The 15,183-nt window shown below is 36.0% G+C and overlaps 1 protein-coding gene across 1 annotated transcript in view; it reads left to right on the forward strand.

The window, feature by feature from the left end:
* The window catches only part of KCNH5 (potassium voltage-gated channel subfamily H member 5), a 334,670-nt gene that overhangs the window by 71,850 nt on the left and 247,637 nt on the right, over positions 1-15,183 (forward strand). The window lies entirely within an intron of this gene.

Below are 15,183 nucleotides of genomic sequence, written 5' to 3' on the forward strand. Positions count from 1 at the left end.
TCAGGAGACAAAATGATTGGGCCAGTGACTGCTAAGTGGAAGTATTATAAATATTTTTAATTTCCAGGGAAGTTTATGGAAAATAATTTTCTAAATTATTATTTTCTTGAATTATGCTTGTCAAGTGGCCACATGCGTTGTTTCATTTTAGCATATCTGTTTACATAGCAAATTTTTATCTCTTGTCTAGTTATCAAAACAAGAATTGGAAATCAAAGAAGCTAATTATACTCAAAGATTTTAGAGGCTTTTTGTCCCCTTTTGTGGAATTTCAGACACTCCACCAAGAATAACATTTTAGAAATTGCTATTTAATACAATTTGATCACCATTACTTTTTTTTTATTAAAGCCTGTAGGTAATTGAAATAATGTTTGAGTGGTATAGGTAAGGATTACATAGTATTTTTTTTTGTTTTAGTTTTACTAGTTTTAATCTTATTAAATCCATAGAAACATTGCCAAGTCTACCTTAGAACTGATTGATTTTTCTTATCAATGTGTTTGCTCAGTTGATAATAGACTTTTTTAAAGAGCTGTTTTAGGTTCACAGCAAAATTGAGAGGAAGGTACAGAGACTCCCCATACAGAGATTGTCCCCACATATGCATAACCTCCCCCATTATCGACACCCCCACCAGAGTGAAACTATATTGACATATCATATTGCTAAAAGTCCATAGTTTACAGTAGACTCACTCTTGGTATTGTACATTTTATGGGTTTTGACAAATGCATAATGGCATATTGTAGTATCATACAGAGTAGTTCACTGTCCTGAAACTCTGTGCTCTGCCTATTCATCCTTTCTTCCCTTCTAACCCCTAGCAACCACTAATCCTTTTATCATCTCCACAGTTTTGCCTTTTCCAGAAAGTCATATAGTCGGAATCATATAGCAGGTAGCTTTTTCAGATTGACTTCTTTCACTTAGTAATATGCATTTAAGGTTTTTTCATGTCTTTTCATGGCTGATAGCTCATTTCTTTTTAGTACCGAATAATATTCCACTGTCTGGATGTATCACAGTTTGTTTATCCATTCACCTACTGAAGGCTATCTTGATTGCTCCTAAGTTTTGGCAATTATGAATAAAGCTGCTATAAACTTTTGTATGCAGGTTTTTGTGTAGGCATAAGTTATCAGCTCATTTGGGTAAATATTAAAAAGCATGGTTGCTGGATCATATGGTAAGAATACGTCAGTTTTGTAAGAAACTACCAAACTATCTTTCAAAGTGGTTTTACCATTTTATGTTTCCACTAGCAATGAATAAGAGTTCTGGTTGGCACACGTTCTCACTAGCATTTGGCATCATCAGTGTTTTGGATTTTAGCCATTATAGTAGATGTGTAGTGGTATCTTGTTGTTTTAATATGCAATTTTCTAATGATACATGAACATCTTTTCATATGCTTATTTGCCGTCTGAATATCTACTTTTGTCAGGTGGCTGTTCAGATCTTTTGCTCATCTTTAATGGGGTTCTTAATTTTCTTATTGTTGAATTTTAAGAGATTTTAAAATATATTTTAGATAATAGTCCTTTATTATTTGCAAATGTCTTTTGCAAATATTTTCTCACAGTCTGTAGATTGTCTTCTCATTCTTTTGACAGTATCTTTCACAGAGCAGTTTTTAATTTTAATGAATTCCAGTTTATTAATTATTTGTTTCATGAATTATGCCTTTGGTGTTATGTCTGAAAAATTATCACCATGCCCAAAGTACCTAGATTTTCTCCCACATTATCTTCTCAAAATTTTATAGTTTATGTTTTTATGTTTAGGTCTGTGATCCATTTTGAGTCAATTTTTGTGAAGGGTATAAGGTCTGTGACTAGATTCATATTTTTTTGCATTGGATGTCCATGTCACCATGGACATTTGTTGAAAAAAACTATCTTTTCTTTATTGTATTGCCCTTGCTCCTTTGTCAAAGATAAGTTGACTATATTTATGGGGGTCTATCTGGGCTCTCTATTCTGTTCCAGTGATCTATTTGTTTATTTTTTTCCACCAATACCACACTGTCTTGATTACTATAGCCTTACTATAGTTGAGTGTCTGTCCTCTGATTTTGTTCTTCTCCTTCAATATTGTGTTGGCTATTTTGCACAGTTTTTATCCCTCCACATAATCTTTACAGTCAGTTTATTGATATACACAAAATAATGGGATTTTGACTGAGATTACATTGGTAGCTTTAGATCAAGCAGAGAAAAATTGACATCTTGACAATATTGAGTATTTCTGTCCATAAACATGGACTATTGCTCCATTTATTTAGTTCTATTTTGATTTCTTTCATCAGAGTTTCATAGTTTTCCTCATATATATCTTGTATATTTTTTGTTAGATTTATATCTAAGTTTTTCATTTTTGTTGTGCTAATGTAAATGGTATTGTGTTTTTAAATTCCACTTGTTCATTCTTGGTATATAGGAAAGTGATTGGCTTTTGTATGTTGATCATATATCCTGCAAACTTGCTTTAATTGCTAATTAGTTCCAGGATTTTTTTTTTTTTCTGGGTCAAGTTGTTTGGATTTTCTGCATAGATAATTATGTCATCTGCAAACAAAGACAGTTTTCTGTTTCCCCATCCCAGTCTGTATACCTTTTATTTCCTTTTCTTTTCTTATTGCATTTGCTAGGACTTCCAGTATGAAGTTGAATAGGAGTGGTGAGAATAGACATTCTTTCCTTGTTCCTGATCTTAGTGGGAAAGCTTCTAGTTTCTCACCATTAAATATGATATAATATGATATAAGCTGTAGGGTTTTTGTAGATGTTCTTTTTCAAAATGAGGAAGTTCCTCTCTATTCCTAGTTTTCTGAGAGTTTTTATCATGAATAGATTTTGTCAAATGCCTTTTTTTGCACCTGTTGATATGAACATATGATTTTTCTTCTTTAGTCCGTGATGTTATGGATTCTATTAATTGATTTTTGAGTGTCGAACCAGCCATGCATACCTAGGATAAATCTTACTTGGCCATACTATATAATTATTTTTATATATTGTTGGATTTGATTTGCTAATATCTTGTTGAGGATTTTTGTATCTATGTACATGAGAGCTATTCTTTTGTAGTTTTCTTTTCTCATATTGTCTTTGCTTTTGGTATTAGGGTAATTGCTAGTCTCATAAATCTGGGTTAGGAAGTATTGTTTCTGCTTCTACCTTTTGGAAGAGATTGTAGGCAATTGGTATAATTTCTTCCTTAAATATCTGGTAGAATTCACTCATGAGCCCATCTGGGCCTGGTGCTGTTTTGGAAGGTTATTAATTTATTGAATCAATTTGTTTAATAGATGTAGTTCTCTTCAAATAATCTATTTTTGTATGTGTGTGAGTTTTGGCAGATTGTGTCTTTCAGGGAGTTAGTCCATATCATCTAGGTTCTCAAATTTACGGGCATAGAGTTGTTCATATGATTCCACTTTGTTGTTGTTATTATTATTATCCTTTTAATGTCTATGGCATCTGTAGTGACATCCTCTCTTTCATTTGCCATGTTAGTAATTGTGTCCTCTCTTTTTTATTTTTCTTAGTGTGGCTAGAGGTGTATCAATTTTATTGAAATTATCAAAGAAAAAGCTTTTAAGATTTTGTTGATTTTCTCTACCGATTTCCTGTTTTCAATTTCATTGATTTTTGCTATATTTTTAATATGTCTTTTCTTCTTGTTACTTTGGATTTAATTTGTTTTTCTTTTTCTAGTTTGCTAAAGTGGAAATTTAGGTTATTGATTATAGTTTTTATTGCTTTCTAATATATGCATTCTAAGTTACATATTTTCCTCTAAGTACTGCTTTGCTGCATCCCACGAACTTTGTTAAGTTGTATTTTCACTTTCAGTTAATTAAAAAAGCATTAAATTTTACTTGAAATTTTCTCTTTAATCCATGTCTTACTTATAAGTGTGTTGTTTAATTTCCACATATTTTTGGATTTTCCAGGTATATATCAGTTATTGATTTCTAGTTTAATTTCATTGTGGTCCAAAATCAGGTATTGTATGATTTCTATTGTTTTAAATTTGTTAAGGTGTGTTTTATAGTGCAGGATGTGGTCTATCTTGGTGAATATTTTACGTGACCTAGAGAGGAATGTGGGTTTTTGTTGTTGTTTTGCTGTTGTTGTATAAAGTAGTCAAAGATGTCAGTAATAGCCAGCTAATTGATGGTGCTGTTGAGTTCTGCTCTGTCCTTACTGATTTCTGCCTGCTAGACCTGACCATCTCTGACAGAGGGATATTGAAGTATATGATAGTGGATTCATTTAATTTCTCCTTGCATTTCTATTAGTTTTTGCTTCACATATTTTGATGGTCTTGTTAGGTGCATACAATATAAGGATTGTTATGTCTTCTTGGAGAATTTACCCCTTTATCATTATGTAATGCTCCTGTTTATCCCTGATAAACTTAGTTAGTCTGAAGAGTATGAGACTTTTAATGCAATGAAATGTATTATCTCTGGGATGATTTTACCTTCTATATGGGACTTTCTTAGTTTCTTATTAGCCTGCTTTAAAAACTTTTGCTGCAATTTTAAGTCCTATATACCTCCCAGTTCTTCTCTGCTTAAGAAAGCACATTAATAACACTGGTGCTTCTAATAATAATAAAAAACCATTTATATTTTTATTGATGATTGGATTAGTGGTTTATCAACACTTGTCTTTCATCTGTGTGCTCAGGGGAAGGTTTATGAGCGACCCTATTTTGCAACCTTCAATTCTACTTCAAGTTAAGAAGTCAAATCCAACAAAGATCTTTAGAAAACTAAGGGTTAGACCCTGTGCTCATTTCTGGAGGAATCAAAATTAGACCTTATGCTTCCTCAGTGCAAAGACTCTGTCTTTCTAATAGCCTGGATTTGCAGTGCCTGACACATAATTGCCATACTATATATATTTCTATTAAAGTGAATGAGGGATTGAAGCTTACAATGTTTCCTAAATATACCTGTTTCTTGTTAGTAATGGAAAAGTTAGGGCCAAAGGGCAGTCTTTGTGGCATAACCTTATCTGTGCCCCAAACTTCTTCATTCAGACAGTAGGGCGTTATCCTCTGGCTGCTATGCTCACCTCTCTGTTCATAAGTTCCTTTCCATGAATATTCTCACTTAAATAATCTTCCAGTCATATGACCTACACTGGTAGCTTTCCATACATGTTTAGAGCTTACCTTAGGGTTTAGGTTCCTAAGCTGAGATCTCCCACTAGGAGTGCAAAACACTGTAGACTAATGGATACAAAGATGTACAAGGCGAAGTCACTGAACTCAAACGTACCTACCTTCTAGCTTGAGAGAAAAACTTTCTCAAAAATTATTCAAGAGTGTGAATAAAGGAGTAGTGTGAAGGAGGAGATGAGGTAAGGATTTGGAGAATGGGTAAGAGTCAGCCACAGGTTTCAAATTGGAGGATAGTGGCAGTAGGCTGAACTTTTAAATTCTATTCCAAGTGGAGATTGGCGGTACAGAACGGTAATAAACAGATTTAAAGATCGATGTCTTTTTTATATTTGAAAAATTTGGTGATACTCCAGGATATATTCTTTGCATTAATTTTCTACAGAGACAAAGCAGTCTGCCTAACTGAGGGAATTAGCTTTGGGAGGATAGGAAGTTGCAAACAATCAGGATAGCAATAGGATTCCTTTATTTGATTTTGTTGCTTACAGGAATAGAAATTTTTATCCGAACTGATCTTCATTCATGATGAAGGCTTCCTATTGTTAAACATTAGGGAATAATTCTGACATGGAGGCAAAGAAGGTTGAAATATACTGCAATATGTATACTCTAATCCTTAAAATTTTTTTGCCTTAACTATCTATGGATACTTGCATAGAAATTGCTCTTTATCTTTCTGCATAGTAATTATCACTATGCTTGAGAATACATCATTTCCTCACTCTTCTTTGAAGGAAGTTCTAAACCTCCATCCCTACTCCCTTTGGTCTTTCTATTACTTCATTTTATTCCATGATTTTATCTCTGCTTTCACATAACACATGCTAACTCACAAGGAACATGTTTATCTTTATATTGGAATTTTTCATCTTTAGGAAGTTTGTTTATTAGACATTGTGGATAAAGGGTTAACAAAACTATTTCTCCTTCTGCATTGACAGATTTTACCTTTGATCAACTGTCTTCCTTGGTTCTCCCAGGGACTGATGAAGGAAATATGTTTCTAGACTGTATTACTTGTTTAAAAAAGATCTCTGATTTGTAAATTACATCTGGACTATGAAGAACTTTTAATGAGCTGTAAATAACCTGATGAGGATACCACAGCTTAAGGGTTCCCTGATTGATACAACTCCAAGCATATCCCTTGTGGAATTCTGAAAGCTATACCTGTGTTGTTGTTATAGGTGCTGGGTTAGGTGACATTTAAGCCTAGACCTGAAAGATGAGTAGGATTAACTAGGCAAAAGGAGTAGTTAGCGGGTGAGGGAGAGTGTTTTTAAAATTCACTTTTGGAGACCCCACCAGGTGAGAGAGAATATAAAAATTTTGAAGAAAGGAAAGACATTTTCTATAACTGGAGTACAGAGAGCAGAAGACAGAGATGCACAAGGGAGACTGGAAAAGTAGGCAGGGGCAGGTTGTGTTAAGGAGTTTGGATTATTGTAAAGGTGGCAGCAAGTTACTGAAGGTTTTAAAACATCTCCCAACCTGGTTTGCTTGTGCATATACCATGATATTTGAAAAAAAAATCGAGACTTAGGCAATATACCTCTTTTTTGGTGCATATTTTGATCATGCTTTATATTCACTCTGGACCAATGGATATTAATGAGAACATTTTTTTTCCATAATAAGAAGCATTTAAAATTAGTATATCATGGATATTGCTTAAAACAGATGTCTGTCTATCTATCTATCTATCTATCTACTATTTATCTACTATCAATGTACCTATCTACTTATGCCACTGTGTATTGATAAGAATATAAATAGACTAAAACAGGTGGTAGGTACAAGTTATTTAAATTGAGTTTCTCTATTGAAGCATATTAACTAATGCAGGGAGTAATTAATATTATTTCTCCATGGATCTCTTGGTAACATGAGTAGGAGAAATGAGTTCTGAATAGGAAGGAGGCAATAGAACTTGTTATATGGGTTAGAGATGCAGATAACAATTGTAGTTTGTTACATTAGTTTTCTTTCAGTCTTTAAATTGTACTCTACAAAAGGAAATGGAAATGGACTATTTACTCATTCATGTACAAAATCTACTTAGACCCCAATGCTTATAAAACAGAGTGGTTTCTATATAATTGCCTAATATTGTGCTACCCATGAAGATTAAATAGCTATTAATTATTAATTACAATATCAGTGCTAGAGGAGTCAGAAATTATTATGAGAGATTTCTGTATTGCTTAGTTTATTCTTTAATTAATGTATTCATTTTCTTAATAAATATTTGGTGCTTACACTGTGGCAGGGAGTTCTAGAGTGTGTGCTAGGGATAAAAGAATGAACAAAACATGATATGAATACACAATCAGAAAGAGACAAATGGCACGAAGGGAACATACCTGGTCCTTTGAGATTATATAATGAAATGACCTGCTCTAGACTAAACCAAAACAGATTTTAGAACAACGGAAGCTATATGATTTTAAACTATGAGTGACTTCAAAAGATAACTCTTATATAGTGTTCAGAATAGAGTGGACGGAGTCAAATGAACGCCTTAAGATTTATTAGAACACTTCCATAGGTCTAGGAGAGAGATGCTAGTAGCATGGTTTAAGATGGTGTCAGTGGCGATGAAGAAAAGTGAATAAATTGGAAAGATATTTAGGAGTTAAAGTTAATAGGGTTTTAAGATAAATTGGGTATGGGAGATATCAAAGAAAGGGGCAACATGAATACTTCTTGGTTTCTGGTTTGTGTAATCAAATGGCTAGTGCTTATATATTAGAAAAGAACCAGGGGCAATGTCTGGAATGGGAAGGTGGAGGGGAGAGTAGTAACTTTTTTTTTTTTTTTAATGGGAGAGACATGAGATATTTAAATGTCTATGAGAAAGATGTAGTTGAAGGGGGAGTGGCTGGATTTTTGAGCAGAGGAGAGAAAGTTTAAAATATAGTGGATAGATGAATTCATAAGAAAAGTAGTAAAATTGCTAGGTAGTTAGGAGATGTTTTGAGATTGATGATAATGAATTTCTAGTGGAATCAATCTGCCCTATTGTATTACTTTCTTAAGCAGTTCTTAAACACAGCCCTGAAGAAAGCTGATAATTGAGTTAGAATTAGGGTTTTGATACAGGTTATAATGAAGAGACAGACATGCTAAGGAATTCAGGATGTATGGTCGTGTTGAAATTATAGGGCCACGTAAAGAAGAAAATGGAAAATGGAGGGGTTAACAGATTGGGAAAACGCAGATCTGTCAGTAGACTGGAGATTCAGTAAGGTTGAATGTTGATGTAATTGGACGGTTTAGCTCAACATAGAAGAAGATATGGTTAGAAAACAAGATGGTTCAATTCAAGATTTCAGAGCCGGAAAACGTTTTAGATATGAGAAATTTCAGATTATGACCTCGGGAGTGGGCATCTAAGGAAAAGTGAAAAGATTGTTGGAGAAACTGCGAGGCCATGTTTTCAGCAGGGTCATCCACGTGGAAACAAGTTATGCAGGGTGAGGGCAAGCTTTAGGTGAGGTTGGATTTAAGAACTATTTAGGAGGTATATGAAGTAATAACTTGGAGTTCTTTGTTCTCATGGAATATTTACTGGCATAAATTCTTGCAAAGCAAAATAGTGACACGTTTCCCAATACAAAAGGTAAATAATATCTAACAATTGCATATTAAAATTTATTTTATATATTCATATCTTACCTATTTGGAAGAATGTCTTGTTAAAATGAGACTTCTGTATCACATATCTATGTTGCCCCCATTTTAAGTCAAACAAGTATGAAATACTGTGTACATAAATACATGTGCTTTCCTCACATTTGTATCAGTTAGCTTTTTTTTCCCACGTAACAAACTACTCCAAAACGTTATGGATAATAACAGTCACCATTTATTAAACTCACTTTCCTGTGACCTGAGTGATTCTGCTGACTTTGGCTAGATTTGGCTTATCTCAACTAAGTTCACCCATACATCTGTGGTAGGCTGCTGAGATGGCTGGTGACTAACTGATCCCAGATGGCTCAGATGGATGTCATAGGGCTGCTCCTATGGTCTCTCATCCTCCAAAAGCCTAGCTGCCATTCTTCATATGGCAACTTAGAATGGCCATGGGTTCTAAGACCATGACTGGAGGCCATGCTTCTTGAGGTCTAGGCTTGGAACTGGCACAGTGTCACTTACACCACATTCTGTTGGCCAAAGTAAGTCATAAGGCCAGTCTAGACTGAAGTCAAGATGGGGAAATAGACCCTATCTTTTGATGGGAGAGGTTGCAAAGTCACGTTGCCAAAGGGTATGGATGCAGGGAAGGAAATGACCCGAGCTGTTTTTTTCCAAATAATCTACTACACAACCTGTGTGTGAGAATGCTAGATGTAGGTGAAAAACCAAACAACTGGATGTTATAAGTCTGTACTCCTGCTCTCTCACCCCCACTTAATTGTCATGTGTCCTTGGACAAGAGAGTTCTTTGATCATTCCTCTTTTGTTTATAAAGCAAGGGTGGAAGAAGGTAGCAAAGAATACTAGCTGAGTTATCTGCCTGCTATCCTTAGTGATCATCAAATGAGAGAATTGATTTGTATTTTAAATGCCTTTATCATTGTAAGCCATTATTTTTATGCTGATTACATCCCACATCTCTCTAATGTGGGAATCCACAAAAATATCCTGAAGAGTTAATAATGCTGAGATATCTCCTGGATATTTTTCTTTATGCTCCTATGGCCTGAGGGGCTTTTCAAGTAAGGAAACCGGCTAGAAAGGAAGGCTGATGACTGAAAGTTCTCCATTAACCCTGCTGTGATCTATTATGCATGTGATGTGTTTGATATTCTCTTCCAGCAGTGGAACCCCAGGGATTTGTGAGCTAAGAGCTCAGAGGTTGGGATAGAGGTAGAATGCCACTGGGGTGCAGAGGAAGGCACAGGAAGATCGGAAAGCATGGAGTGAAATTAGGCAGAAAATGAATGAGCAGACAAAACTGGTGGAAAGCACAGAATCAAGAGGTTGTTATAAAAAGGTGTTAGGACAGAAGGGAGTCATTTTATTTTGGCCTGTCAAAGTATCCAGTATTACTATATGGGTTAAATTAAAATTCCCAACAAGGGATTAAATGTAATTTGAGGAGACTTCCCTGGCAGCCCAGTGGTTAAGACTTCACCTTCCAATGCATGGGGTGTGGGTTTGACCCCTGGTTGGGGAGCTAAGATCCCACATGTCTCGTGGCCAAAAAACCAAAACATAAAACAGAAGTAATATTGTAACAAGTTTAATAAAGAGTTTAAAAAATGGTCCACATCAAAAAAGAAATCTTAAAAAAATTATGTATATAAAAAAAGTATAATTTGAGGACCAATCTAAAGGTTATGAGGGTGAGTTATAAAATAAGTAAAATCTCTTATTTTAGATAGAGTTGAATATGACACCTCTTCCCCCTCCCCAAATCACATGATGCAGAAGAAATCATTAATCTGAATTATGTACCGTGGTGAAATGTTAACCTTAACAACACAACAGTGACTAATGGATTTTCCTTAACATTGTTTTGATATTTAAATAAAACATTCTTTAAACATTACATCAATATTACATGTAGAGCTCAAGGAAGCCACTTTGACTTCTAATGACGTCTAATCCCTAAGAGTAGTTCCATTTGTATTTAAACTTTTATAAATAGAATCATGCAATATATACTCTTTTGTGTCTAGTCTCTTGTTTAGTATGATACTTTTTAGATTCATTCTTGTTATTTCATATAGTTCTAGTCTGTTCATGTTTATTTCTAGATAGTATTGCATTGAGTGTAGGTGCAATGATTTATCTATCCATTCTACTGGAGATGGACATTTGGATTGTTTCAAGTTTTAAGTATTTCATCAAAGTTTAGAACAAAGTCATTAACTTTGAGTTTTGATTATAGTAATTGCATTAAATTCTTTTGGATACAAAACAGTGGAGAATGAGATAGCTAAAAAGAACTTTCCAAATAAAGCAAACACTTCTGTATTACTCATTTTGAATAACAGTTTCTGGTTTGATAAGTAGATGAAAGGGACACTGTGGACAAATTAAAAGGTGAAACTTTGGAGTTATGTTTGAGAGCAAAAAGGAGTTTGGTTTGACTGGAGCACTATTGCTTGGCAAAGGCACGGTTGGAAATGACCTGGCAGTGTGGACAGAAATGGGGTTGTGGACCTTGAAGGCCTGTAGAAATTGTGTTTAATGTCTATAATGAGCCCCTGGAGGATATGCTCGATACTGTCTTTTAAGAAGATTAATATTGCAATGATTATTGGGATAAGGACAGGAAGACTGCACAGCAGTTGGCTATTGTGGGAAATGCATGAAGAATCTGAAGGACTAGGTCCATTCCTTGCTAGCTGTGTGACTTTAGACAAGTCGTGTAACCTGTCTGAGCTTCAGTGTCTGCCTATGAACAGTGGAGATAGGAGTCCTGGTATTGTGAGAATGAAATGAGTTGGTCCGTGTTAGAGAATTGCAGACTCTCTAGGCTTCTGGGGCCTCCACAGACCCCTAAGTGGGCCACTGTTGGGCCTGGGTGGCAATGAATGGGAGGCAAGGTATTTAATCTCCTTTATTCAGTCTTACAGAGACTGCCTGTATTTAAGCCAATACTGCTGGTACAAATGTGATTTGTTTATATCTAGAGCGCATTATGCTCTAGGTATAGTGAGGTTCAGAATGAGGTCAGATAGTGAAGTGCAAGGAGTGTGGACAAGACTGCCTATATTTGATTCTTGGCCCCTCCTCTTACCAGCTGCATGAACTTAGTCAAATTATTTAATGTTTCTAGGCTATGTTTTAATAATGATACCTATCACATAAGATTATTAACTATGCCCCCTCCCTGCCCCACCACACACTCAATTCACCCCACCCACATTTACTTGTGTCGTAAAAAGATTTTCATACATTTATTGAACGTACTGACTGCTTAACCTATTACCATATGCCATTCTTTGTAATTGACACTAGGTATATTCTTCAAGGGGTTTAGAGTTTCCTGGGATACCATACATGCAAACAGAGACTTGTAATAACGTGCTATTATGATGACTGTTGTAATAGAGATGGACAAAGAGGACATGATAATACAAAATAAGGACACCTAACTCTCACAGTGGGTATAACAATGAAGATGGTGGGAGAGGTAAGAAGATGTCAGGGAAATGGACATGGAGGAGAGAGTCTCTGCCATAAACTATAAGTAAGACCCCGGCCACCAAGAGAGTGGGAGGGAAGAGTCCTTTAAGTACAGGGGACAAATTGTTAATGTGGCATGAAACAGCATGGGCACTCTGGGAACTACACATAGTTGAGCATGGCAGGAGTCTAGACAGCAGGAGGAGGACTTGCTGGGAGAGATGCTGACCAGACAGGCAGATGCTAGGTCCTGAAGGGCTTTGCATGTCATAGTAGGGAGTGAATACTTGATTCTATAGGTAATGAGCTAATACTAAAGATTTTAGACCAGAGAGGGACATGATTAGATATATATGATGTAAAACGATAGCAGGCTGGTAGCCTCTACAGTGTGATCACATAATTAAAGGGAGTGAGAACAGAGGTAGTATGGCTGATGGAGAGGCTACTCCTGTCACACAGTGAGAAAAGACGTGAAGCCATGACCAAGGCATGGCCTTGAGAATAAGAAAGAAGGGATATTTTTGAGAGATTTCTTCAGGTATATTTTGAGCACTTTGAATGCTGAGATCCTCAAGACTTGATAACCGGTTGGATGTGACAGGAAAGGGGGTGTTCAGCCCCAGGGCTGAGAGACTGGCCTCATAATGATGTTGTTCACGAGAGTAGGGACATATTACCTTTCGAACACCTATGGAATATCTAAATGGAAATGTACAGCAGGTATTTGGCTTCTGTATCAGGAACTCATAGAAGTCAGTTGAAACATGGGCATGCAGTAAATCAACCAGGAGAGGCTGAGGGTAATCGTAATGAGAATCCTAACACATAAAAGAAGCATGGATAAGGTTAGCCCCAGAAAATGATTTTGAAAGACATGTCAGCTGGAGAGTTGGCTAAGATCTAGGAGAAAGTGGTGACATAGAACCCATGACAGGGAGAGTTTACAATACTTACCAAACATTTTGTAACATTTAGATAATATTGGACATGGCTATAGAAAATGGTGCTTTTTGATTAAGTGGAGTCCAGAATAGGTACCCCTCAGGGTGGATCACCTCCGCTTGGAGAGATCTGCCTACATCAGAGGTCAGGGGAGTATGTCCTCCTGTTATTTGGGCTTAATTCGAGTGGGTCCTGATTCTTTACATTCTAGTTGAGGGTTGTGACTAGTTTTTAGTTTAAATGGGGTTAAAGGTTTCCTCTCTGTTTTTTCTTCTTTTGTTTTTAGCTGTGTTTCGAAAAAAGAATTCCAGTAGAAATAATTTTCTCTGTAGTATTGTGTTGGCCAAAAAGTTCGTTCGGGTTTTTGTACGGTCTTACAGAAAATCCCGAACGAACTTTTTGGCCAACCCAGTATTTAAATAGAAGTAACACAGTTCCTTTAAAAATTAGAGCTAAGTGGAGGACAACATCTACAATAACACTGTTTTTATTTTTTAATTTAACCCTTTGAGTTTTTCATGCATTTTGACTATGGGTTTCTTTAGAGCAGAAGCAAGGCACATTTGTCTTAATGTCCCCAGGGCACAACTCAGAGCCTGCCATATAGAAATGCTCAATAAAAACTTATTTTTGTCTTTCTTGTTCAGGATTATGTAGCTCCTTTTTTGAGAGCTTGCAAGCTCTCCTGAATCTTCTTACCTTTCAGCATCTCATTTCATTGAATTATGCCAATTCATCTTCTGAATTTTATTAATGCTACTCTTACTGTCTAAAGTTCAATATCCCTGCCTAAGAGCCAGGCCTAAGGTTATGGAGGTTGAGACACAAAACTGTCCGGATGCTCCTGTTCCTTTCTTGCTTCCATAAGGTCTCCTGTTTTTACTTCTCTTTGTTTTCTCTCTCTCTATTTCAAATTTTTATTTTGCAAAATTTCAAATATATACTATCATATAGAGTATAACCAAATGCATTCCTAGCCTTTTTTCACTGTAACTTTACAATGCCATAATTAGAGTCTCATTAATGTTACATCTGTTCTACTATACCAGCCAGTTCCTCCGTGTTGATCAGACTTAAGTTCAGAGTAGGTTACGTTAGCTGCCTCGTCTCCTCCCTGGGATATAGAATTAGCAGTAAGGAAGTCATGGACTCTGTGAGACTTGGAGGTGATGATCAGATGAGAGGGTCCTGGGTCACTGCTTTGTATTTCCCTCATGCACCAGGAATGGCTTTACCCTCTCTACCTGGGTGGCTTATCACATGCTTCCTCAAAAAGTAACTTTGAGAACTTCACTGATTGAATAAAGTCTATGCTATGTTTCCATTTGGATAATGCTATATTTGATTTTTTTTTTTTTTTTTTTTTTTTTGCGGTATGCGGGCCTCTCACTGTTGTGGCCTCTCCCGTTGTGGAGCACAGGCTCCGGACGCGCAGGCACAGCAACCATGACTCACGGGCCCAGCCGCTCCACGGCATGTGGGATCTTCCCGGACCCCCTGCATCGGCAGGCGGACTCTCAACCACTGCGCCACCAGGGAAGCCCTAGATTTGACGTTTTAAGCTTCTTAACAAAATATGAATTTTCTTGCTGCCATTCCCTTTTTCTTTTCAATGACTATTGCCAGAATATTATAGAGTTTTGTAGGTATGTTCCCATTCTAGGTTCAACTCTTCACTTTTTCACAGCTCTACAAATTTAGTGCTTATCATAACTGTGGCAGGAGGTGGTGGAAATAATGGCATTTGCTCATTCTGATATACACAGAAGTATTTCCTGTTTGCTTGACAGTAAAACTAAGATTCCTTTTTCAGAAGTTTTGCTGTTCATAGCATTTATAAAGAAATAAAATTAAATCTTTTAGAGTACAGGAAAAGTTTTGTAGGAAGAA

Source organism: Phocoena phocoena, chromosome 2 (genome assembly GCF_963924675.1).
Source record: "Phocoena phocoena chromosome 2, mPhoPho1.1, whole genome shotgun sequence".
NCBI lineage: Eukaryota > Metazoa > Chordata > Mammalia > Artiodactyla > Phocoenidae > Phocoena > Phocoena phocoena.